Source organism: Anas acuta, unplaced genomic scaffold (genome assembly GCF_963932015.1).
Source record: "Anas acuta unplaced genomic scaffold, bAnaAcu1.1 SCAFFOLD_38, whole genome shotgun sequence".
In the NCBI taxonomy this organism is placed as follows: domain Eukaryota; kingdom Metazoa; phylum Chordata; class Aves; order Anseriformes; family Anatidae; genus Anas; species Anas acuta.
The window spans coordinates 130,616-153,596 of record NW_027076215.1 but is presented as its reverse complement, the minus strand read 5'-3'; the positions used below and the strand labels follow the sequence as shown (position 1 = coordinate 153,596).

The window sequence follows — 22,981 nt, the reverse complement described above, 5'->3', positions numbered from 1 at the left end:
GCATTCCCAGTCTCGCTGCTGCTTTTACCCGGGGCAAAGAGTTGCAGCGCGTTCACCTCTGTAAGGATTCCGGACTTGTCTTCCTCAAGACATTGCAGAGACCGAGCAAGCCCGAGCCTTGCCCGGAGACGCGGCGCACAGTCGGAAAGAGCCTCTCCGAAACAGCGGAGGTTGCGCGGAGGAGACCTGCGGGGGGCGAGAGAGCGGGACAGCCGCCCCCGAAGGGGCAGGCAGCGGGACCGAGCAGGGCGCAGCGGCGGCGAGGAAGAGGGACGGGAGGGGGCGGCGCGGAGCCGAGGGCCGCCGGGACCCCCGCTGCGCCCTCCTGCGCGGGGCGGGCCGGGGGCGGTGCCCCCTGCCCCCACCGCCCCCACCGCCCCCAGCACCCCCTCCCCGGCTCCGCCTTTCCGGGCAGAGGCCGCGCCTGTCCCGCTGTCGCCGGCGGCTCTGCGCTCGCCTCCGCGCAGCAGGTAACGAGCTCCGCTCCCAGCGGCGCCGCCCGAGCCGCGGCTGCAAGGCAGGGGCGCGGGGGGGGGGCGAGGGCAGCGCGGCGCTGCCGCGGCTTCTCCCGGGCTTCTCCCGGTGTCCTCCCGACGTGCTCGGTTGGCTTCGGTGCTGTCCGGCCCAAAGCTGCCGGCTGAGGCGCGAGAGCCACGGCGGGGGCTTTGCTGGCAGTGGTCAGCCCAGTACAAAGGGGAGAGGTTGCCCCGCTTTGCGTCGGGTCCAGCAGAAAAACAGCGGCTCTGGGCTGTGGTCTCGCGTCCTGCTCTTCTCTCTTAGCCAAAAAATGCGTGCCTACCTGCATGGCAGCTCTTTGTGTTCCGTCAGTCTGAATGAAATGCTAACGACCTTGCACGTTGCGTGGCTGTCTGCGTGTGACTTGTTTGGTTGTTCCTGGCCTGATCTCGCTCTCGCACCAAATGCCGTGAGCTGATTTTCCTTTGCGTGGGAAGAAGCTCTAGATGCTCCCCTCTTCTCAAAGAAGGCTTTCAGTTGTAGAATTCAGTGCGTGATACTGGCTTTTTAACCGCAATGGGAAAATATGATGGGAGCAATTTTACCTGAGGTTGAGGGAGCTGAAGTCAAAGCGGCTTTAACATGTGAGTGGTGGGTGAACTGGTTTCCAGAGGGGATCTTCGTGACCAAGGGCACTGGTGTTGCTGTGCAGAGGCAGGGTCTCTGTGGGTCTGATGACATGCAGAAATCAGAACTCTGCAGGGGACAGTAGGTAGGATCAGACACCCTGTGCGTGTTTGTCTGGTAGGTGCTATGGATTTTGGTCGGATTTGCTCCACTTGTATGTGCTTACGGTGGCTATCTAAGCACTGAAACGCACCTGCCACATTCCACCTGAGAAACCTGTTCTGGATGTAGGTGTTGATCTCTACCTTCTGTGTTTTTGATAACGCTCTGCGTGCTTTGTGGCTCTTTTGTTGAAGATGATTGTAACTAAAGCAATGGGCAACTATCTGAGGTTTCTCCTTCGTGGCAGATTTGGGTTCCAGACTTACCTGTTTGTGAGATATATATCAGACCAATGGTCTAAAGGGGCTGTAAGACCAGAAATACCAGGAAGTGTGTTAGCTATAAGGGTCTCCTCCTGGAGGAGCAGTCCTACCGATGCAGAAGAATCTGCAGAACTGGAGATGAAGTGTAGTGATGTGAGATACAAAGCCCTCAGTGAACCATTTTCTCCACTTTTCCTTTGTTGCAGTTCCCACTCCCATATTGGGTGATCTGTAACAAGGCAAATCATGAAATGTTGAGAAGGCTATTATACAACCTGATAAAAATCAAAGCTGGGAAAAAAAATCTAGAAGCCTGCAAAGCGGAACTTTTCTCTCTGTGTACATTTTACCTGACATCAACTAGAGAGGCACTTCGCTTGTGGTCCAGTTCACTGTTTCTGAATTGCCTGTGATGAGTAAGCTCAGGGACTGAATTGGGTGGGAAGACTGGAGGTGGGGGGGGGGGGGGGGGAGAGGCACTGGGACCATCTGCAAGGACTCAGCATAACTGAAAACGAGGTGCTGGCCCCATTGTGCAAAAGGGGATGGTAGAGATGGCAGTGTGGAGATGGGTTCTCAGATTGGCTATTGGGGTAGGAGTGCTCTGGAAGAAAAGGAGGCTTGAAAGAAGCCAGTGAAAACTTCCAGGGAATAGCAAGTGAAATTCTTTTCCACCAGAGCCTCTCAGCTGCATTCTGTGCCAATTATGGCTGCTGTGGGGAAGAGCAGCTGGGCAGCAGAACCGCAAGCATTCGGTTGCAGCTGGGCTTGCAGTTAAGTGTGGAGCTTGCCATAGAGACTCCTTTGCTTCCGTAATGTAGCCTTTGGTAGCAGGCATATGGCACATGCTTCCAAGCGTCGTGCTATCTAATGTATCTAACCATCCCTAGGTGATTTCACCCATCTAAGTTTTAGTAAATTACTCTCTAAGCAAACTGCCAGCAAATAGAGCGGTGTGTTTAGTGCTGCTTAGCCATCTGGGCTGTAATGCTTCCAAAGAGCTTGATACTGTTAAAACTGAAGAGGATTCCTAGGCTGCTTGTGAAATGAATGACTCTGTATGCAGCATGACATTCCCAAGTCAGTGTTCTTTAAGTGCGTGTGGTTTTCCTTTCTTTAATCTTCCTTTCATATCATTTACTGAAAGGTTATGCAGAAGTTGTTTCCCAACATGTAGTCCTCAAGCTTGATAAAACCCCAAGCACAAGTAAAGACCACCTCCAGACGTGGAAGAACCTGTTACGTTGCCTGCCCTGAGCTTGTGCATGATCAGGTTAGTTTTCTTCTGCATGAGCGACCACAGGAAGATACTGGGAATACTGCAGAGTGCTGAATTTCAGAGGCATGTTTCTCGGTTCAAGGTCTGCACCAGAACATGGAGACCAGTGCCAGTACGTGGAGTTCTGCACAGGATTGCTTTGTGTGTGTGTTTTCCCTCCATGCTGTGCAAACTTCAGGTGCTGCATTTGGAAGAGTGTTGCCAGCAGCTTAGGAGAGGTGATCCTCCCCAGCTGCTTGGCCCTGCTGAGGCCACACGTGGAGTATTGTGCCCAGTTCTGGGCTCCTCAGTACCAGAGGGACATAGAAGTACCGGAGTGGGTTCGGATGAGGGCTGCTAAGATGATTAGAGGACGGGAGCACCTGTCACACAAGGACAGGCTGAGAGAACTGGGCCTGTTTAGCCTGGAAAAGGGGATACCAAGGGGAGACCTCATCAATATCTCTATAAATATCTGAGGGGAGGGTGTTGAGAGGATGGAGTCAGTTTCTTTTCAGATGTGCCCAGCAACAGGACGAGAGGCAATGGGCATAAACTGCAACAGAGGAAGTTCCAGCTGAATATGAGAAAAATTTCTTTACCGTGAGGGTGACGGAGCACTGGAACAGGTTGCCCAGAGGGGTTGTGGAGTCTCCTTCTCTGGAGATACTCAAAACCCATCTAGATGCCATCCTGTGCAATGTGCTATAGGTGAGCCTACTGGGCAGGAGGGTTGGACTGGATGACCTCCAACATCCTTTCCAACCTGAGCAATTCTGTGATTGTGTGAAATTAAAGGGGAACAGTTCCTTATATGCTGGTAGTTCTTGTCCAGAGAAATATAACTGAAGGGATCAAAGTCTTCACACACTTCCACACAAGTCTAGTTCTAGAAGTGAAAGGTATACAGGAAGAGAGGCATTGATTTTTCTCCTTTCTCCCCCTTGCTCAAAAACATGTATAATTTTCTTTGGTTTGTGTGCAGTGGCCCATGGCACTATTCTTACTACTCTCTTCTTCTGTTCTGAATCTACGCGCAAGGCAGGAATGTGAGGTCTTTGCTAATGTTGTTATTCGGTGCGTAAACTCTTTCCATACTATGTCTAGAACCTTGTATTTTGAAACTAATTTGGACTTGAATCCTCTTAGGTCTGCAGAAAGTTCTTAAACCAAAGCAGTATGAAGGTGTAATGGTATAGTCCAAAGTACTGCAAACGACTGCCGACAAAAAGCCAACAGCTGGCACGGCCCTGCAGGTTGGCTGAGCTGCACAGCAGCCAACAGCTTGTGTTCAGTAGCAGCTTCTGGGCACCAGTAGTAAGAGTGGTCAGGCTAATGAGAGGGACTGTGTTAACGACTATCTGGTAGCACACTGTCAGCTTGCTGTTTGTGCCTGTTCTCAGGCAAACCGCAAGAAGCGCTCCTGCCTCCTCAGATCTTGCCAAGCATTACTTGGATTTTGCTTACAGATTCCAAATGGCAGTGGTTCTTCTGGGCCTCTTGGGCAGTGGCTACTCTAGGTAATTCCTGTGGAGGGCATGGCTCATTTGGACCCTCAGATTCGTCTTTCAGCTTGTCAATAGCTGCTGTGTCCCTTCCTCTGTTCTGCTGCAATAAGTTCCTCCTCTGGGGTGGGGCATGGAGCCACCTTGCACAGGTCCTCAGCAGGGCTGAGTCTGTACCTCTGCCAGTGGACGGTGTGTCTGCAGGCTGAGCGGTCTCATGACATTCCTCTCCTCCATGGTCAACTCGTCCCCAGGCCGTGCTGCTCCACTGGACACATCTGCTAATCATCTCTGTCCAGAGAGATCTGGACAGATTGGAGGGCTGGGCGATCATCAACCACATGAAGCTTAACTAAAGCAAGGGCCGGGTCCTGCACCCAGGACGGGGCAAGCCTGGCTGCACGTACAGACTGGGCGATGCGACACCGGAGAGCAGCCCCGCAGAGAGGGATCTGGGGGTTGTGGCTGACAGCAAGTTGAATATGAGCCAGCAGCGTGCCCTGGCAGCCAGGAAGGCCAACCGTATCCTGGGGTGTATCAAGCACGGCATCACTAGTTGGTTGAGGGAGGTGATTGTCCCACTCTACTCTGTGCTAGTCCCACCTCACCTCGAGCACTGTGTGCAGTTCTGGGCACCACAGTACAAAAAGGATGCAACGTTGTTGGAGAGTGTCCAGAGGAGGATGATGAAGATGGTGAAGGGACTAGAGGGGAAGATGTAAGAAGAGCGGCTGAGGTCGCTTGGCCTGTTCCTCCTGGAGAAGAGGAGGCTGTGGGGGGACCTCATCACAGCATACAACTTCCTAGCGAGGGGGAGTGCAGAGGCAGGCACTCACCTGTGCTCCGTAATCACCAGTGAAAGGACCTGCGGGAACGGGGTTAAGCTGAGGCAGGGGAAATTTAGGCTTGACATCAGGAGGGGGTTCTTCACAGAGAGAGTGGTTGCACACTGGAACAGGCTCCCCAGGGAAATGGTCACTGCACCGAGCCTGACTGAATTTAAGAAGAGATTGGACTGTGCACTTAGTCACATGGTCTGAACTTTTGGGTAGACCTGTGCGGTGCCAGGAGTTGGACTTGATGATCCTTATGGGTCCCTTCCAACTCAGGATTTTCTATGATTTTATGTTGCAAGGCAGGTTCCCCTGTGAAGAGCACCTGAAAGGTGAATCTGGGGCCCTGAGAAGCTCTGTCCCAAGTGACAGGCACCTGTGAAGATGCTGTGGTCTGGGTGAGCCAGAGTGAGTCTGAGGGAAACCTGATCCTTGCTGACCAGCACTGTGGAAAATAGAAAGACCATAGGATTCCCAGGGGTATTTGGAATATCCAAGTAGAGGCAACATGAGTGGTGTGTCTTTAGATATCCCTGATGTTCCTGGAAATCCTTTTCTGTGTGCAGCATATTCATCAGGCAGGGTTCACCAGCAAGAAGGCCTGAAGGAGAAACTCCTGTCTTTCCTGGATTTCCAAAGTGCTTAGTATTTCTGTGGTGAAGGCTTTCGACTTCAAGAAGGTGGACAGTTTTTTTGTTGTTGTTGTTGTTGTTTTTGGCTGGTTGGTTGTTTTTTTTGTTTGTTTGTTTTTCCTGGCAGCACCTGTTTTTAGGTGAAAACCTGTGTTTTCATTAAGATTAAAAGGCAGTTGGTTTTTTTTTGGCTGTTGTTTTTTTGTTTGTTTTACAGAGTCAGAAAGGCAAGTGGCAATTCTCCCTGATATTAAAAAACAAAAAACAAGTGCTGAATATTGTTTTGTTTTGTTTTGTTTTGTTTTTTTTCCATTTTAAACAAGAAGAAAAACAAGAAGGAAATAATGCTATGACTTGGAAGCACTTTTTGGGGGCAATGACTGGGACACAACGTGTTTCTGACACAGACTGCACCTCCTGAAATGTTTCAGAGCTTCATTACCATGTTGCCTTGTTTTCCTCAGTTCAAAGTGGCGGATATGGTATGTTGTGGGAGGAGGAGTCCAGTCAAGGACTATGACTTTACTAGCTGCAGACTAGAAATGACAAGTCCCTTAGGCTGCTGCAACGCGTTCAGCTAGTGAGGGCCTGACCCACAGGGTCAGAGGCTGGTCCTGGCTCTGTGGGTGGGCTGATGGTGGTGTCTCATTCCTTGAGGTGTGATGTACCACTCATGCAAAAAGTCCTTTTGTTCTGTTAAGACAAAAACGTGAAGCCCAAGATACATTGATGGCTATATAAAAAAACTAAGTTGGATTGGTGCTTTTTTCTAAGGTGGTTAGTGACAACACCTGACGAGCCAGAACTTGCTTGCTTGCCCCCACTGAAAGCATTGCAATCAGAAATGGTGACTACTGGAACACATGAAGAAGGCCTGTTCACATTGGAGCAGGAATTAGTTGTTGCTAGACTTGCCTGGTGCTGCTTAGCAAAGAAGACCATATGTTTCCGGGGCAGCACAGCCTCTCTTTTTGGCTGCCCATGGCAGGAGGTGAACCACAGGCTGTACAATAGACTATGTAGGATCTGCTGGTGTGCTGCAGGACCAGGCTGGAGGGATGTGGTCCACACTTCTGCACTGTCAGAGGAAGGGTCCTGTGATGCCGCAGACCTATTCTTCTTGCAACGTTTGTTCTTCTGCCTATTATCTCCCTGAGCGGGGAAGCAGTGAGGCTGGGGTTGTACTTGTTCAGAGCACACATCAGCGTCGTCTGCCAGCTTTCAGAGGAAGGTTGACCGCAAGAGGAATTCATGTAGTCACTGTTGTCTGCCTTCCCCCAGAACCCCAACACAAACACCCAATGCCGGTTGTTTTTAAGGTGTTCTAGAAACAGCTTGGTAAAAGGGTGTGTGTACAGACCTTGGAGGACATTTTGCTAACACAAGCTGTAAGTCACGTGGACTGTGCTAGATCCCTTTCTTGGTAGCAGAAAAGCAACTGTCACCTGCTCCTCAGTGCTAGGCCATGGGCTTGCTGACCCACCGACTGATGCTGTAGGGTTCCTTCCCCTTTTAACCAAGTCAAAGCTTTTCAATTTCTTTGTCCCAGATGAGCTTTTTTGACATGGGGAAGCTGAGGAAAAACACTCGGAACAGTCGTACAGTCAGGGGGACATCAGCTCAGTTGTAAAGTCCTTGTAAGAGAGCAGGCTGTTCTGTGGTACCAAAGCGATTATAATGAGAGCCCCAGGGTGACTGGAAAAGTAGCTGACATAAGGGCGTGGAGGATAGTCTAAATCCCATTAGAGACATCTGGCAACGCTGAACAGTGTCATGGGGGTGTTTTCCTCATGAGTAGAATCAGCACTGCTGCATGGGTGAGGGGACTGACAGAAAAGGATGTTTGTGGCTGCCTGCCCTTTGAGCACAGAGAGGGACTCTTTGGGATGAGCCCCAGGCAGGCCCATGCCCCTCAGGAGACACCACAATGCATTTGGGCTCTTTGGGCTGTCCTGTGAGCTGGGCAAGTCTGTGTGAATGCAGCTTGTTTCAGCGGAAGCCAGGGAAGAGTTATAGATCTGCTCAGGGAGAGCTACTCCTCATACTGAATTGACTTATAAGACAGGATGACCATGGTGATTCTTTACTCTCTCCCCTCTCCTTTCCCCTCTGTTATGCTTTTTTTTTCTTCTCCAAAGGCATGTTACTTAACTATGTGATTGTGGAAAACTTGTTAGCAACAGCTCAATCACACTCAAATAACGAAAGCAGCATAGCTTGCCCCAGCCTGTGTGCTCCCGTTTATTTTTCCTCAAATCTTCACCTGCCTCACTACAGAGGTGGAAGAAGGGAGCTGTGATGGGGATGTAACAGTCTTTGGTTTCTGTAAAAGTCGTGTCCACTGGAGGAGGAATGAGGCCTGCCCTGTCAGTATCTGCTGTGTTAGCATGGGAGCGAGCCTGAGGAGAGTCTCAGGAGATGTGGGACCTGGGAGGTAGTGGGCGAGTGCTGGCTGCTGGGCTGCAGCTGCAGGCATGTGCTTTTCCTCTGTGTTCATGTGCCATCCAGCTTGTCCTGCCTCATGGCACAGCTTGAATCCTTGGTGTGTGCATCTCAGCAGCACTGCAGGGTCAGTGCTGTGGGTAGAATGTCTCCAAAGAAGAGGAAAGCCCTTATGGGCAGGTGCAATGGAGACAATGTTCTGGGGAGGGGGCTCTAGTATCATCCTGCTGGCTGGGGCTTTCTCATGTTCTGATGGGAGTGCAGGTTGCCATTGCAGGTTTAATCCTGGTCCTTTGGACCAGCTATCTCCTCTGACCACATCTCAGAGAACATCTTTAGAAGCTAGTATGTGGAATGTCTGTAAAATACTGTTTTGTCCCAGTGACTTGTCAGGACTGGCTGACCTTCAAAAGCTTTGCTGCAGAGACAGCCAGTCCTCCCAAAAGTGTCTTCTGATGCAGTTCAGGCTCACAATGACTACATTTGTCAGGAATTAGCTTAGTTTTCTACTGTCTGCCTGGAAAGCAAGGAATGGGCTTGCCCTCTGATGGCACATGCAGGAGAAGAAGTGTTTAAGAATCGAGGACAGACATGGCTAGTTTCCCTGATACCTCTCTACCCCGTAGGGGACCCACTCCATGACCCTGGCAGGTCACAGAGACATGAGTTTGGCTGTGTGAGAACCTGCCTGTTCTCTTGAACCTGCATCTGCCTGGTTCCACGCCTGCTTACGCTGTCAAGAGTGGAGAGCCATCCCTTGCCCGAGGGATCCCAAACTGTCCTGTAGGAGCCCAGCCTTCCTCCAGAGTCAGACGTGTTCATTGCCTGGGGATGACCTCAAAGAGCACCTGAGCTGAACCCTTTATTCACTGTCCTTTTGATCTCTGAAAGCAGGTGGGAAAACGGGGGCTTTCTGACACTTCCTGACAGCAGAGAGGCTGAGTTGTAAGCTAGAGTGTTTCTGGGCTGTTCTCCAAACCAAGATCAGCCACGTTGCACAAGAAAACACTCTGCTGCTGCAGTTTCTGCTTTTTAGAGCTTGTGATGGCAGCACGTAGAAGGTGACTGGTCTCTAGGGAATAGCAGGCCTTAACGAGTTTGGGTAGCCTGTGCAGGGAGCAGCCCCGCTTTGTCTCCGAACTGCACTGTCTGAGGATCAGTCGCCAGCTACATTGGAGGTAAAATTCTCCTGCACAAGCCTTTTCAGCAGGAATAGCTGCAGTTTGGATACCAGCAGGACTGTGGACTTGTTTATATTGCCGTGTCTCTGCCACAAGAAGGCAAAAGCAGAAGACATCTCGAAGTGCACAGCCGTGTCATGGTTTTTCACAGCTCATTCTCTAGTGGCTTTCACTGCTGTAGAGCATAGTATCCCCGTAGCACTGCATGCAAGGCAGAGACACCTCTGCTCCTTTTCCAGGGGAACTGCTGAAGTTCAACATCATTAGGATTACGTTGAAGACCGAGAGGTCTGATCAGGAAGTTAGCCATCCATCAAAGGATATGAAAAGATGCTGAGGCCTAATTAGCTTCAATGAATGGAGCAGTCTTGCAGCTTCTGTGAGACTCAACAGCCCCATAAAGGACAATTGGGAAGAGGACAAGAGGTTATTTTAGGAACTTTGAGCTGCTCCTGAGGGACAACATACAGCTTTTTTTTTTTTTTTTTTTTTTAAAGATCTAACCTAGTGTTCAGGTTTTGATCATGCACAAAAAGAGAGATTTGATTTAAATGAAAAATAGACAGAACCAACACAAAGGGCTGTATTTATGCTTTGGATCGTGGCAGTGACTGACATTGAATCTTATTTGCCTGTATTTTCAACACCCCAGCTGCTGTGGAGGTTGCTGCTAGTATTTGGTCCATGGCATGCTAGGGTGGCCAGAGGCAAGGTTTCAGTGTCTTCCATGGTCAGACAGTTCAGCTCAGCATGGCAAGGCTTCATGTCCGGGCTGCACAGTATTATCTGGAGCTTAGGTGCCTGAACTATGTACTTCCATGATTATCTCTGCCTGCAAGCATTGTTGCAGAGTGACTAGGAAGCTGGCCTGAGGTTGGGAGGTCGAAGAAGCCTTAAAGAAGCTCTTTAAGCCTCCCTCTTGGGAGGTCGAAGAAGCTCTTTGTCAGTATATGTTATTGTACTGGGGTTTGGGAACTGGGGAAGGAAAGGGTGCACTATTTTGATTGTATTGTAGTCATCACTGAGAATGATGCTTCTAGAAGACCTGTGATTTAGGTCAGTGGCCGTAAGGCTGGACCACATCTAGAGATGTTTTATGACAGGTTATTTCAACTGTTTCTGTTTGTGCAGTTCTTTGCTTTCCTCTAAGTCTTGTTTTCCTCTAACAAAGTTTAAGGATCTTTTGGTATTATGATTCTGGTCCACTCAAGCAGTTCCATGATGTGTTTGAGGACTTGATCCAAAAATGTTTCAAAATGGCAGGTGCAAGTGGGAAAAAGACTCCGGTTAGAGCTCTTCTGGGGATTTGAAGCAAAGAGGAGGTGCCAGTCACACAAGCTTGGTTTGCACATGCAAAGGGATAACCCTGTCACACACAGCACGTGTAGGTGCCTGCGTGCCCAGGGGATACCCTGAGAAAGAAAACAAACCCTACTGCACTGAGTTTTGCACTGCTATAAGGAAATAACTGCCAAAGCATTCTCTTTTGAGACACCTATCTCAAACGTTATGTTTTACAGGAAGAAGAGTGATTTTTTTTTTCTTCTTTTATATTCCATCAAGGGTTTCTAAGCGTTTATGTTCATTCTTCAAGATTTTTGTCCTTGTCATGTGGACTCAGACTTCCTCCAGAAATCCTTTTTTTTATGAAGGGCAGCACAAGTATGGAAAGGAAAGTCTGTCCTTTCTGCAAAGAAGAAAAATAGAAGGGGCAGGGATAGAGGACGGAGCGGCCACACTGTGACACACGTGTAACAGTGTCTAGGGCTGCCTACAGACAGAGAAGGTGAAATATTTTGACTGAAAGAGTGATGTTAAGTGTAGATGATGAATGATTAGGCCTTGGCTTGAAATGTCCGATTTATGTCTTCCTGGCTGCAGAACTGCTATGCTTGTTCTTGTGCTATGATTATTCCCCAGTCACCCATCTGGAAAGAGGCCAGATTTCCTATCCAATAATCTATTTCTTCCTTCAGAAAGTACTGTTTGATTGCAAGGATGCTCATTTCAGCTCAAAGATGCTGTTCAGAGGCAGGTGTAGGAGCAGTGTGGCTAGAATCACTTTTTGATTGTGCTGCATAAGAAAGAGCAGCCAAAAAAATGCTCATGAAAGAAATGAAGGGTTGAATTTTATGACCCTCTTTTCTGTCCATTGCTATGTGGTTGGGTAGTGAAAGGGGCCAAAACAGCTTCCGGGGAAGGAAAAGAGAAATCAACAAATGTTGGTCCCATCCTTTCACCATTGTTAGGAAGAATGTAGTGAGTGGAGAATGTGAAGAGGAATAGAGATCCAGTTTGTGTTCAGACAAAATGTCTCATGCCTCATTTCTGTCAGCTTCCAAGCATCTCTTTTATACCTTGTTATTCTGATATTCACTTACTAATGTTTCTCTTGCAGCAGAGCTTCTGCCATGGATCAGCAGCTGCTGTCATCTCAGCAGAACAAAGAATGTCCCTGACGTGCTGAGTTTACCGTCTGAGCAGAAGATCAAGAGCTGAGGACTTACAAATCTTGCAGATTGAGTGGAAGACGGTGTGAAAGGTGATTGTTTCTTTGTCAATATTTGAAATACAAAGTGTTGATATTATTTATAACTTTTTGTAGATGCAAACATATTTTCTGATTCTGAAGTTGAAAGCTGGCCTGTAATGGTATACATTTGAGGAGTAACATTGATTTTAACGCGCTCAAGCCTTCAGCATTTGCAGGATGATAAACCAGGAATCAGCATCTCATCAAAATGCCAGCGCATCTCTAATTCTTGAGCTGTGGCAGCGATCAGTTCCTTGGTCTCTCAGCTCTCTTTTTGCTGCATGATTAACTTTGTTTATTTTTGAAAAGAGCTCTTTGAATGGCAATCACCTAAGTGGGTGGCTGCAGTGAGGTTTTTATTGAAATGGCTGGTATCAATGAACTGTCTTATCAAAAGACAGTTTGTGAACAGCTTAAAGAGCCCACCGTTGTATTGTCATGAATATTTGAGACATACTGATCCCAGTGATGCTTCTGCTGTTTACTCTTGCAAATATTTCTCTTCCATCATTTTTAGCGTCAGAGAAGGCCACAAAATGTTTAAAGAAAAAACTTGTCAGACTTCATCAATGCTGTGACTGAGAGAAAACCAGAGAACCTATTTTTATTAAAGAACTGAAATTTAATGCAGCACTGTAAAGCCATTTCACAAAATAAATAGCAGCTCTGTGTGCTTAGATAGTACCATACTATTTTTAGCTTAAGCAGGAATTGAACATAAAGCCTTCTAATAAATTGAGCTGAAATTGGTTACAGGCAGTGGCTTTGACTCAGATTCACACCGATATGCGAGTGTCTTCAGGAAGTTTGTTCCAGATTTGTATCAGTGGAGAGAAGGAGCCAGGGCTACGAGGAATAGTATTAAGCAGCGCTCCACAGTGATATCTCAGATTAAAATGATTGTGTCTGTCGTATTCTGGAAAAGAGCATGAACCCTGCAAATTTAAGGCAGGGTCCAATTTGCCTGTTTTATGAAATCCATAATACAACTTGCTCTCCTAGAACTTGTGAGTCTCCTGAAACCTCTGTCATTTGAGGGATGGGTAGAATAAGTGATATTTTCTATTTTGTTTAATCTTCCAGCAATGCTGTACATATGCTAGGCATTACCTATTCTTTCCCTAGTGCTCAGTGGAAACTTTCTCTTGGATCACTAGGACACTTCAGGTAGAGGAAGATAGATTAAAAGCTATTATGTTATATTTCAAATTTTCTCTGGAGAATGGTAAAGATCCTTTCTCATTTATTATTATTTAACTGAGATAATGAAAGACAGTCTTTGCTCCAAGCAACTTGCATACTAAATAGGAGACAAATTCCGGTGGGAAGGCTGCTGCAGCTCTGTGAAGGAACGTGCAATGTGCTGCTGGAGCCAATGACTGGTGTGAATGAGGGTTTATAAGGTCAGGATATTCGTTTAATTTAGTGCTAGAAGAAATGCTTTACTAGACACATGGAAAGAACTGAGTGTTTCATAGTGCAGCGTTTAAATTGATCCTTGTTACTCTTGATTGGGCTCTTGCAATAATATTTCTTCTGGCTTAAGTGGCTTTACCTGCTTTCTTCTGTTGGCTGGTTCAGTTAAAAGGTTCGGTGGAGCACAGTTATGCTTTGGTGCTGCAAGTGAGAAGATGCTGATTGGATAGATCCTTACAGAAACAAGGCACTTATGGTGTCAAGTTTAAAGCTGTGTGAGAGGAAACTTACACAATCAGACTGCATGGTGATATGCCTATTAAAAATTTCTTAAAACAGACTGCATCTGTCATTATTCTGACCTGTTGCATAGCTGTGACCTGGCTCGCTGTACCCATCACAGGTGGCTGAACACCAAATTTACTAGTGATTGAAAACTGCAAATATGCCCAGGGAGCAGACTTGAAATCTCTGCACTTGGCTTGGTTACAGATAATGTGTTTTAACTTTCTCAGTATTTGTGTCTTTTTCTGCTGCCAGTCGATGCTTCGAGGCCGAGGCGGCTGCTACAAGCACACATTTTATGGAATTGAGAGCCATCGCTGCATGGAAGCCACGCCGAGCCTTGCTTGTGCCAACAAATGTGTGTTTTGCTGGAGGTAAGATATTGTTGCAGTTTTGCTTTGGGGGGAGATCACCTAGTCATGTATTACAGTCTTTCTGTGCTATTGCACTTGGGGAGAGGAATCCTGTACTGTGAACAGCAACACAAGGAACAGGGCAATAGCTACGTAAGAGGGATGTCTGTCCACGGTGCTAATCCTGTGCCCTGCTCTACTCAACTGTGTGGGCCAGCTGGGCTTTGTTCTTCACCACTCCGTCCCTGTCCTTATCCTCAAACATAGGGCAGTGCCATTCGTGTGTCCTTTTCCACTTGGAAGTGGGAGGAGGAGGAGGAGTGAGGAAGGGAGCTGTGCTCACCCCTGCCTTCGTGCATCTGCCTGCACTCCTCCTCGGAGAGCTGTGGAGCCCATGGCTTGGGCCTGAGGTAGGTGCATGGGAGACTGTATTTCCTAGAGGCTGAATAAGATGTGATGGCTCCCCAGCGCTACCTTCCCTAGAGCAGGGTCCTCTGCAGCCACATCTTGGGGCCCCAGCAAGTTCAGACCAGCTGGTGGAAGGAGAAATCAGGGAGACAGGAGATGGGCTTTTCTCTATCAACTGCCCACAAGTCCCTCTGCACCCTGCTCTGAAAGGGTTGGCAAGAGCCAGCACTTGACAGCAGTATGGTTCCCTTTTGAGGTCACTGTCTGGGACTGGCTCGTGGTGCTTTGGAGCACATGGACAGGCCCTCATGTTGTGCAGAGCCACCAAGGTGCTAAATATTCTGTTGTTTTCTTTGAAACTGGATCTTTTGTCTTACCTTCACACTGCAATTCACATTCTCAGTGAGAGAAAAGTGATGACTACATAACTGTTGCCTTTCTAAAACAGTAGTTAATAAATGATTTTCCATTTTAGCTAGTAGAGTGACCCTTTTCTCGAAGGAATTACTTCACTGTCATTTCTCTGAAGGAAATGAGCTTTGCCTAGATCTGAACTGTCAGCTGCTCTGGCACTGCTAACTCACCATAATGCCTGGATTTCAGAGGAAGTTTTTTGCTAGGCTGGGGGAGTGCAGGAGGGGATCGGTGAGACTGAGAAGCTCAGCAGAAATAAAAGCAATGACGTGAAAGTGTACCGAGTGGGAGGACACAGAGGTTATTCTTTGAGCTCTTTTGTCTTCTGCCTTGCTAGCTATTTCAAACCATGGGGGCTGCACGTCCTCTGCTATTTGTCTAGCCTAGGGGGCTGTCTGCCAGCAGCAGCTATTCCATCCCTGAGCCTGGGTGTCCAATGTACCAGTATTTTCATGCCGAAACAGCTGCGTTTCTGAGTACTGTTTCCTGTCTCTCACAGTCATCAAGTTCTAATAATGCAAATGTTTCAAGAGAATATTTAAATGACAGCATCCACACAAAAGTGCTGCTGAAACTTTGAATGCACTTTGACGCTGCCTTCCATATTAGTATTAAGTATAAGCATCAGATACCACTTGTCCTGTTAAGTTTGCGTTTGGGAGCCTATTCCAGAATGTTAATTGGTGCTCTTGATGGGCTTTCATTGTATCCTGGCTTGAAAGGACAGCAACTGGCAAGTATTACCACTTTTCTTCAGAGCCTGTAATAACAATCTGATGACTGCAACAAAAAATGTATTGCTTATTCCTTTTTTCCAAGTATCAGCTAGCAGTAGTGCATTTAATTCTGCAGTGGTGGCTGTACTGCTAGGAGGAAGACCGCCATGCGTATTAGTGTCCCTCTGTCCCTACACAGAAGGTACATCATAAACAGCAAATAGAAAGCAATAACATCACCAAAACATAGTGTTTTGTTCCTAGTATTGCACTGCAGACCATTTAATGCTGTTCCCCTTCAAAATGACCCAACTCTGGCTTTTCTTAGCAGCGGTATCCCAGCCTGTACCTAGAGTATGGGGCTGAGCTGGAGAGGTCAAACAAGTGTAAATTAGGATAAATGGCAAAGTGTGCTACCTTCCACGTGACTCACCATTCTGGAGGTGTCATCTGGCACTTTGAGAAGAATCCTGGAAACATGTAGCTCTAATCATACTGAGTGCTGGAATGCTTTTTTTGCTAATGGTAACAACCTGAATACAAGCAAATAGCTTTCCAGAGGACTGTGCCGAAAAACTTTCTCATTCACCTTCAGTAGGTGAAATGGGTTGCAGTTGTTGGACTTGTCCATGTGGACAGCAGCTGTCTGCTCATCTCTGACCTCTGGATTTGAAGACTTAAGGTTCAGTTTGCATCTCATCTCACGGCTCATTTTATGTACACCTTAAGCTTGACATAAACCAGAACTGTCACTGAACGAAGCTTTCTCCTCGGCTTTGGCAGCGCTTTCAGACCCTGTGCTTGTGCTGCTACAATCCTTCCCATGGCTGCAAGCTGCGCCAGGTCCGGTTAGTTGGATGAAAGGAGACTTCCTCATCCACTTCTGTCGTTACCTGTTACATGTCACTGCAGTTCACAAACATCCAGCAACATCTACACAGTTCTTACTTTAAACCCACCACTCCTTGCAGATGCTTAATCACGTGAGGCTGAATGCAGAATTACAAGCACCAGCGGCTGGGTAGTATAAATATATTACCTTCTTATTAGCAGTTACCATCTGTGCTGTTGGAGACATAGGAAACGATAGTTTTGATCTACAGTTGGCAAAATGTTTTTAATACAGGTTTTATGCTTTGCTGGCCTTGTTGTGCAGCTCTGTGCACTAAGCTGCAGATAAGACTGCTGTGATTTTTTTTTCCTTGATCCCTTTCAGGATTTTGACATTTGTAGAGGCTGCCAGTACTTCCAGCTGCATAACTCACTGCGGCTCTCCGAGGATCACTGAGGAAAAGGCCAAGGAGCCTGTTTGTTTTCTCTTCCTCACTTTGGCAAGAAATGCTGTAGTTCAGCAGCGTTCCTTGGGAATTGGATGTCATTGCAGCTGGCTGGTCATGACTGATGCCTTCTGGCCCCAGACCAGGCATTGCGGGTGGAGCCAACCCCCAAACACTTGGACAGTTGGGCTGCCTTATAAAAGCTGCAGCTTGACTTGTGCTCTAGAGACCTTCCTCCTCCGGGCTGGTTGGTAACCTGCCTGTGCCCCCTGCTGGGCTGGCCGCTGGCCCTTGCTTCCATTCCCCTTGTGGCCGGTGGTTTGTTGGTGCAGGTTAGCGATGTGGCAGGTCGTTCGTTTGTGTTGTTCCCCTGCAAGGCGGTGTTGCAATAAAAGCAAGAGGGGGTAAAAAAAAAAAAAAAACAAAACCAAACCCAACAAATTTTAGTTACAGCAACATCCCTAACTTATAACTGTCCCTACAGAAATAGTCCGTTGCTATCCATTATTGCACTCAGTTGGTCTCGCTGTTTGTAGTGCCTCTTTAGCTTAATTGTCTAAATGGAAACGTGCAAATGACCGAATCCCTTAATCAATTAGAGCAAGTGTGGGGACTGAGGCTTTCTGACACTGTACTGCGGCACAGCCACCAGGCAAACCTGATTTGATTATGTCCTCTGGCTGAGTGTCTAAAACACGATCAATTTTTGTGGAGCGATGGAACAGCTAAATAAGATTTAAATTAATAGGCTTTATTTTGCATCTGAGGAAGAGGCAAACCAGACAGAATAAAATATCCCATAAAGAAATGTGTTCATATTTCTTCTTTTGTAGCTTTATATTGTTTGTACCTGTACTTGAAGGCTCCAGCTTGAACTTGTACAGTAGGCAACAGCTGAAACTGTTTGCACTGGCTTTTGGCCACGTACATGCAGACAGTCGTTACAGTAAGCCCTGCAAAATGAAGAGATTAAAAAGAAAATAATATTAATCTCCTACAGGAGAGGTGCTTGAAAACTGAAAACAGATCAAAACAAAGTTTATTTTTATTAAAGGACTACTCCAGAGGTGAAGTTTGTCAGGGAAATGTGAAATACGATATCAAAGTTGCTGACAGCAATGCAGATTTGTAAAATAAGTTTGGAACCTGAGCCTGGAAGTTCAGGAAGCCTTTTGGCATCTCCAGTCACCTGTTCTTGTTTCAACAGAGCGAGACTCTTCTCCCAGCATAAGTCTAATTCTCCTGTTTTTGTTTACAGAATTGTAGTAGTATATGGTGACCTGTTCACCCTTTTCAGTGTTATTTTTTTCACTGGTTTATTTACCTGGAGGTAACCGTGTAAATGAAAGGGGAGGGGCAGATGGCAGAATATAGCTGGCTCATCCTTGGTAAAACCTGAACCAAGTAATTTCTGAACACAATTGTTTTTACTTTCGATAGAGAATGTTTCTCTCCGTGCCTTTATGTGCTGCTCTGCCAGCGCTGCAGTCACCTGTTGGGCATTTTTCTTGTGGAAACACTTTGGTGGGGTCCATCGGGTGAGGTGGGAGCAAGCCTCTGGGTCTCGCTTGGCTGGGGGCTTCTGTGCTGGCACACGGGAGCGTTGGGGCTCTGCTGAGGCACTGTCAGTGCCGTTGGTGCTTGTTGTTAGAGCAGGATGGAGTTGGATCAGTTGCTCTGTGTGGTACAAAAGACCGCACTGCTAAGCGTGGTCCTTGGTAATGGTTAGATGCTGGTTTGCCAAATCCAGGCATGGGAGCATAGCGGTAAGGTTCCTGTCAGTGACCTTGAGGTCAATAAAGCCCCAGTGGGGCATCTACTGTGGAGGGTTCCCAGCTCACCCTGTGCAGTGAGGAGCATTTTCATTGCTATTGTTATGTAAAAGGCTCACAGGGGAACAAAAAATAGCCTGCCAGCACTTCCTGGGGCTGAAGTCTGTGCTTTTCATCTCACAGCCGCGTGCATTTTTGTGTTCTTGGACTTGTTACTGGCTTTTGTAGCTGCCATGGCCAATCTGTGTATTTATGGCATTAGTGGTGACTGTAACCAGATCACTGGCTAGTGGAATGCTTCTGTATGTCTTGTTAGGTATCGTAGGTGACTTGGTAGCCAGTTACAGCAATGAGTAACTTGATGGAGCGATCGTGGGCTCTGAAAGTGACCCTGCACATCCTGAGGGCTGCCTTTGGGATGGTTTCTTATGCTGTGCTGAGCACAGTGCCTGTTTCTGCTGGGAATGAACGAAATACACCAACACAGCCCTCGGCAGGCCTCTGGGAGGTGCTCAGCAGCACCTGCTGTTCTATAAACTGTGCCCTGCTTATAAAAGGTGAGTACTTTTGACATCTGAGGGTTGGGGTGTAATTCTTCAGCATGGCCCGTCTTCTGTCCTTAAGACTTCGGAAATGCGAGTTCAAAAAGGGGATTTGTCTAGAGCCTTGTGAAGCTCAGTCCCCTCTGTTTGGGGTAGCTGGCAAATCCAACCTCATCTAAAGCAATCACCGTTGTTAGTGCCACGAGTTGTAGGCAGTTGTACCATGACTATCTCAGGAAAAATTGCACCTTGTGATTTGGCAGCAGGTTGAGGGGGGAGCATCAGCACTCCCCTGGAGCTGGAGGGAGGTCAGCTGCAGCGTGTTCTAGGGAAGTGCTCTGAGCTGCTGGATTTGGGATGAAAAAATAAATCAGCCATGGGTTTTTTATGTTTCTGAAAAATCTTTTTTTTTTTTTTTTACCTGAATTGATTTCAAAACATGGATGTCCAAGTTTTCTTTCTAAAATACTCACTATTGTCACTGTTAAAATGAGTTTTCTTTGGATATTTAGATATCCAAAATTTGGTTTTGGACTTATTTCCCCAGTGTTTTCTTCTCTAAAATAGCTTATCCGTACATTCTGCTGAGTTAATGCCATGTGTTTTGATTTTTTTTCCCAAATTTATTCATTATAAACTATTTTTCCTACTCCTAAACCTAAAAAAAGACTTCTCAAAGCAACACACAAAAAATATTTAATGGGAAGTTTCTGTAGGTACATTGTTCCTTTTTCTCTGACAACAGTCTAGATAAGAACAAAAAACTAAAAATGCCTATCAGCTTTTTTCTCTTTAAAGTGAGTGTTGCGTGATTTGTAAAACAATCTGAGACATGAAGTCTCTGGTGCATCCTCTGCGGAGGGCAGGTCCAGGTGAGCCTGTGTCAGTCCTGCTTGATGGCTGCGTGCTGCCTGTGCTTAGAGGCACGAAGCAGTGATTCCCTCGCAGCATGCTGCAGCGTTGGTCTGCAGGGGGACTGGTAGAACCAGGCATCCCTCCTCACTGTTGTTTTGAGGCCGTTTGTGATTCTGCATGCCTGGAGAACAGCCCGTCCTCGCTATCCCATCCCTCGTGGAGGAGGCGCTCCCCAGCTCTTTGCCTCCCTGCGCTGCGTTTTGCAGCCAGTGGCAGGTTACGACAGCTTGTCACCAGCAGGGCGGTGATGTCCTCAGCCAGCGGGTGATCTGTTCCTAATGGCATGCTGTGGGTTTGCATCTCCAGAAGTGTTGGTTCCACCTGGGGCTGTGGCAAGCCTGCCTCCTGCGCTGCTCAGCTCTAAGAAACCGCTGAATGGGGCCAGTTCCGCACACGCCCTGCAGCTGTCCTTCTGGCCAGGTCTGGTGGCCTTCTGAAGCAGTGGCGACTGATCGCAGATCTAAGTTTTCCACCACGATAATGTACTCTTTAAAAATAGTGCCTTCTACGGAACATTTCCTTGGTGAAATTGTGAAAATATTGGGTAAATCAGAGTCCAAAGCTTGAACTCTTCTATTCTCCTTTGCCTACAAGGTGGCCACCACACCTACGTGGTGGTGTTGGTGTGAAATGTTCTCTGTTGGCTGTTATCATCTGCAGGCTGTCTTCTCAAGGGGGTGTGGAAATCACAAACACGTAATCCATTGTGTCCCAAGGAATTCAAAGTTAAGAGGGGCTGATACAGAAATCCTCGATTCCTGCTAAAGCAGGCGTTGCACTTGCAGTCTTGTAGTCTTTTTGAAGTTGCATTTCTGTGTTGGCCACACACTTTCAGCTTATTGCTACCCACCGTGATGCTCCGTCAGCTGGTTCATCCAGCACATTCCGGGGCAAGGTTACCACCCGAGTGAAAACACTTTTTAGAGAAGTATTGTTAACTTGTCCTTTCCTAGTCTCATCTGGTTTGTTCCTTTGTCATTAGGAAGAAGAGGTGCCAACGCTCCTTGTTATCACGGAGGAACAAGCTTTGTGTCCTTGTGCATTGGCCAAATTTTTTCCTTGGTTGTCTGCTTGCTCCTGATGTCAGCACAGGGAGAGGCTTTCTTGTTGGCCCTTTTGTACATCCTTTGCTAGGTGTATCATACTCTGTGCATTGATCTCTCTGATTGTGACCCTGTGTTCTGAAGTTCTTCCTTTTTTTCTTTTTTTTTTTTTCTCAGCTGGAGGATTGCAAGGTTGCAGAAGAGCCTGTGATTCTGCTGGATTGGTTTCTTGTTACACTTTGCTTTATATTGCCACAGTTGCACTTCTGCCTTAATAGGGTTTAAAAACCTGCTAGTTCTCCAGAGCTCCTTTGCCCTTCAACATTTCTCCTCTAGGACCTCACCTGCTGGTTCTCAGGGATCCTTGAGATCTGCTGTCTTGAACCTTCTTATTTTTGTTCTGCTTTTCCTTCCTGTCCCTTCCTGGGAATTGCGTACCCTGTCCTTTCATGATCACTGCCCCCAGTGTTTCCTCACCTTCGTGTTCTCTGCCAGGTATCGACATCAATCCCTGGAGTAAAGGATACTTTATACCTGTACTACGTTTTCCCACAAAGTCTCTTGAAAGACTTCATAATGCTAACCTTTGCTCATAGAAGAAAGCAAACATTTTAAAAGAGGGTCATTGGTTTCTTCTGGCCATGCTGGGAGTAGATTGCAAAATAAACTTTCATTTTAGAGCCCAGATTTTCAGGCTCTCATCCTAAGACCATCTGTACTCATGGTTTCACCCTGACAAAAGGCAAGAGGCACAAACTCAGACACTTCTGGTCATTTTAAAAGGATTTCCTTTATAAACAAGCTGTAGTTTCTTAACAGGGAGAGAACAACTCTAGTTTTGTAAAGAAGTAGTTGTAAATTCCCCTGGCATTTTCTACAGTTAGAATTAGCAGTGTTGAATGAACCTGTCCTGAAAATAAAGCAAAAGCTGCGTTACTGAAATCGTGCCCTGGCAACTGGGGGTGGGGATGCAGTGCCTCACCGAAGCACCCGCCTTTCTCACAGAGGTCTGATTGGGGCTGTGCTGGTGACGCTGCCAAATAACACTGGTAGATCAGAGATATGAGGAGTGCAAACCAGCCTTGATTGGTGGCAGTCCTTACTAGCTGGGGAAGAGCTGGAGTGAGCCGAGAGCTCGCCATCATCGCTTTGTCTTAGTGGGGTGCTGGGATGGCGATGGCTTGTCTCCAAAGGGTCAGGTGAATGTTCCTGACTCAAATTCTAACACAGTAAGAGCTTTCTAGTGTGTGTGTGGTTTTGGGTAGGACTTCTTTGTGTGCGGTGTTATTTTGGGATGGAAAGGAGTATCACGCTTAATTACCTGCTCAAGGCTTGAGTAGCTGGTGAGGCAGGGGATGCAGGGGTGACAGCCTGCAGGGGAGTGGGAAGGTGGCGGGGAAAGCCGGTCTCTGCTGGGGACTGCGAAACAGTCTCATCAGCCACAAACCCTTGCTTTGTGCCCTGGGAGAAAAGAAGCTGCTTCTTGCCAAATGAGCTTTGTAGACGTGACCCGGTATGTTTAATAAACAGAATGTGCTAAAAATTCAAGGGCTGTTAGACGCTAGTAATTAATAGTTGTCCAGTGTGCATTAAGAGCCTGTTGATCTTCTGCCAGCTTGCCCTATTAAATATATGGGGTACAAGCTATGTAGTTAAACATGTAAGCGTTTTATAAATGCCTTTTTATAGTTGGCATTCCGAAAACTTTCCATGTTGGCAGCGTTTAAAAAAAAATGCAAAAAAGCTGTTTTTGCTTAAAGCAGCTTTGCGATGCTGAAGCGGTTTGAGAGTAGCATTTGAATCTTTGCTCTTGAAGCGGGCACAGCAGCATTTGGGCTAGGGTCTGTTCTTGTTGACTGTGGAGCTAGAATTTGTGTTTTAGCACTGCTCAAGTGGAGCTGCAGCCAGTGGGAATCTTTTGATGGTCTTCAGTAGGCCATTTCCTTCT

General features: G+C 47.2%; 1 long non-coding RNA gene across 2 annotated transcripts; it reads left to right on the top strand.

Moving 5' to 3' along the window:
• The first annotated feature begins 348 nt into the window (after window positions 1-348).
• On the top strand, window positions 349-18,785 carry LOC137849112 (uncharacterized). 2 transcript variants are annotated; one of them, XR_011091687.1, is made up of 5 exons: window positions 349-470; window positions 11,758-11,901; window positions 13,849-13,967; window positions 14,214-14,356; window positions 16,701-18,785. It is a non-coding gene; the product is annotated as an uncharacterized lncRNA (long non-coding RNA). The 2 variants fall into 2 exon arrangements; XR_011091688.1 differs by lacking the exon at window positions 14,214-14,356 and having other exon boundaries at window positions 350-470.
• The last annotated feature ends 4,196 nt before the right edge of the window (window positions 18,786-22,981 follow it).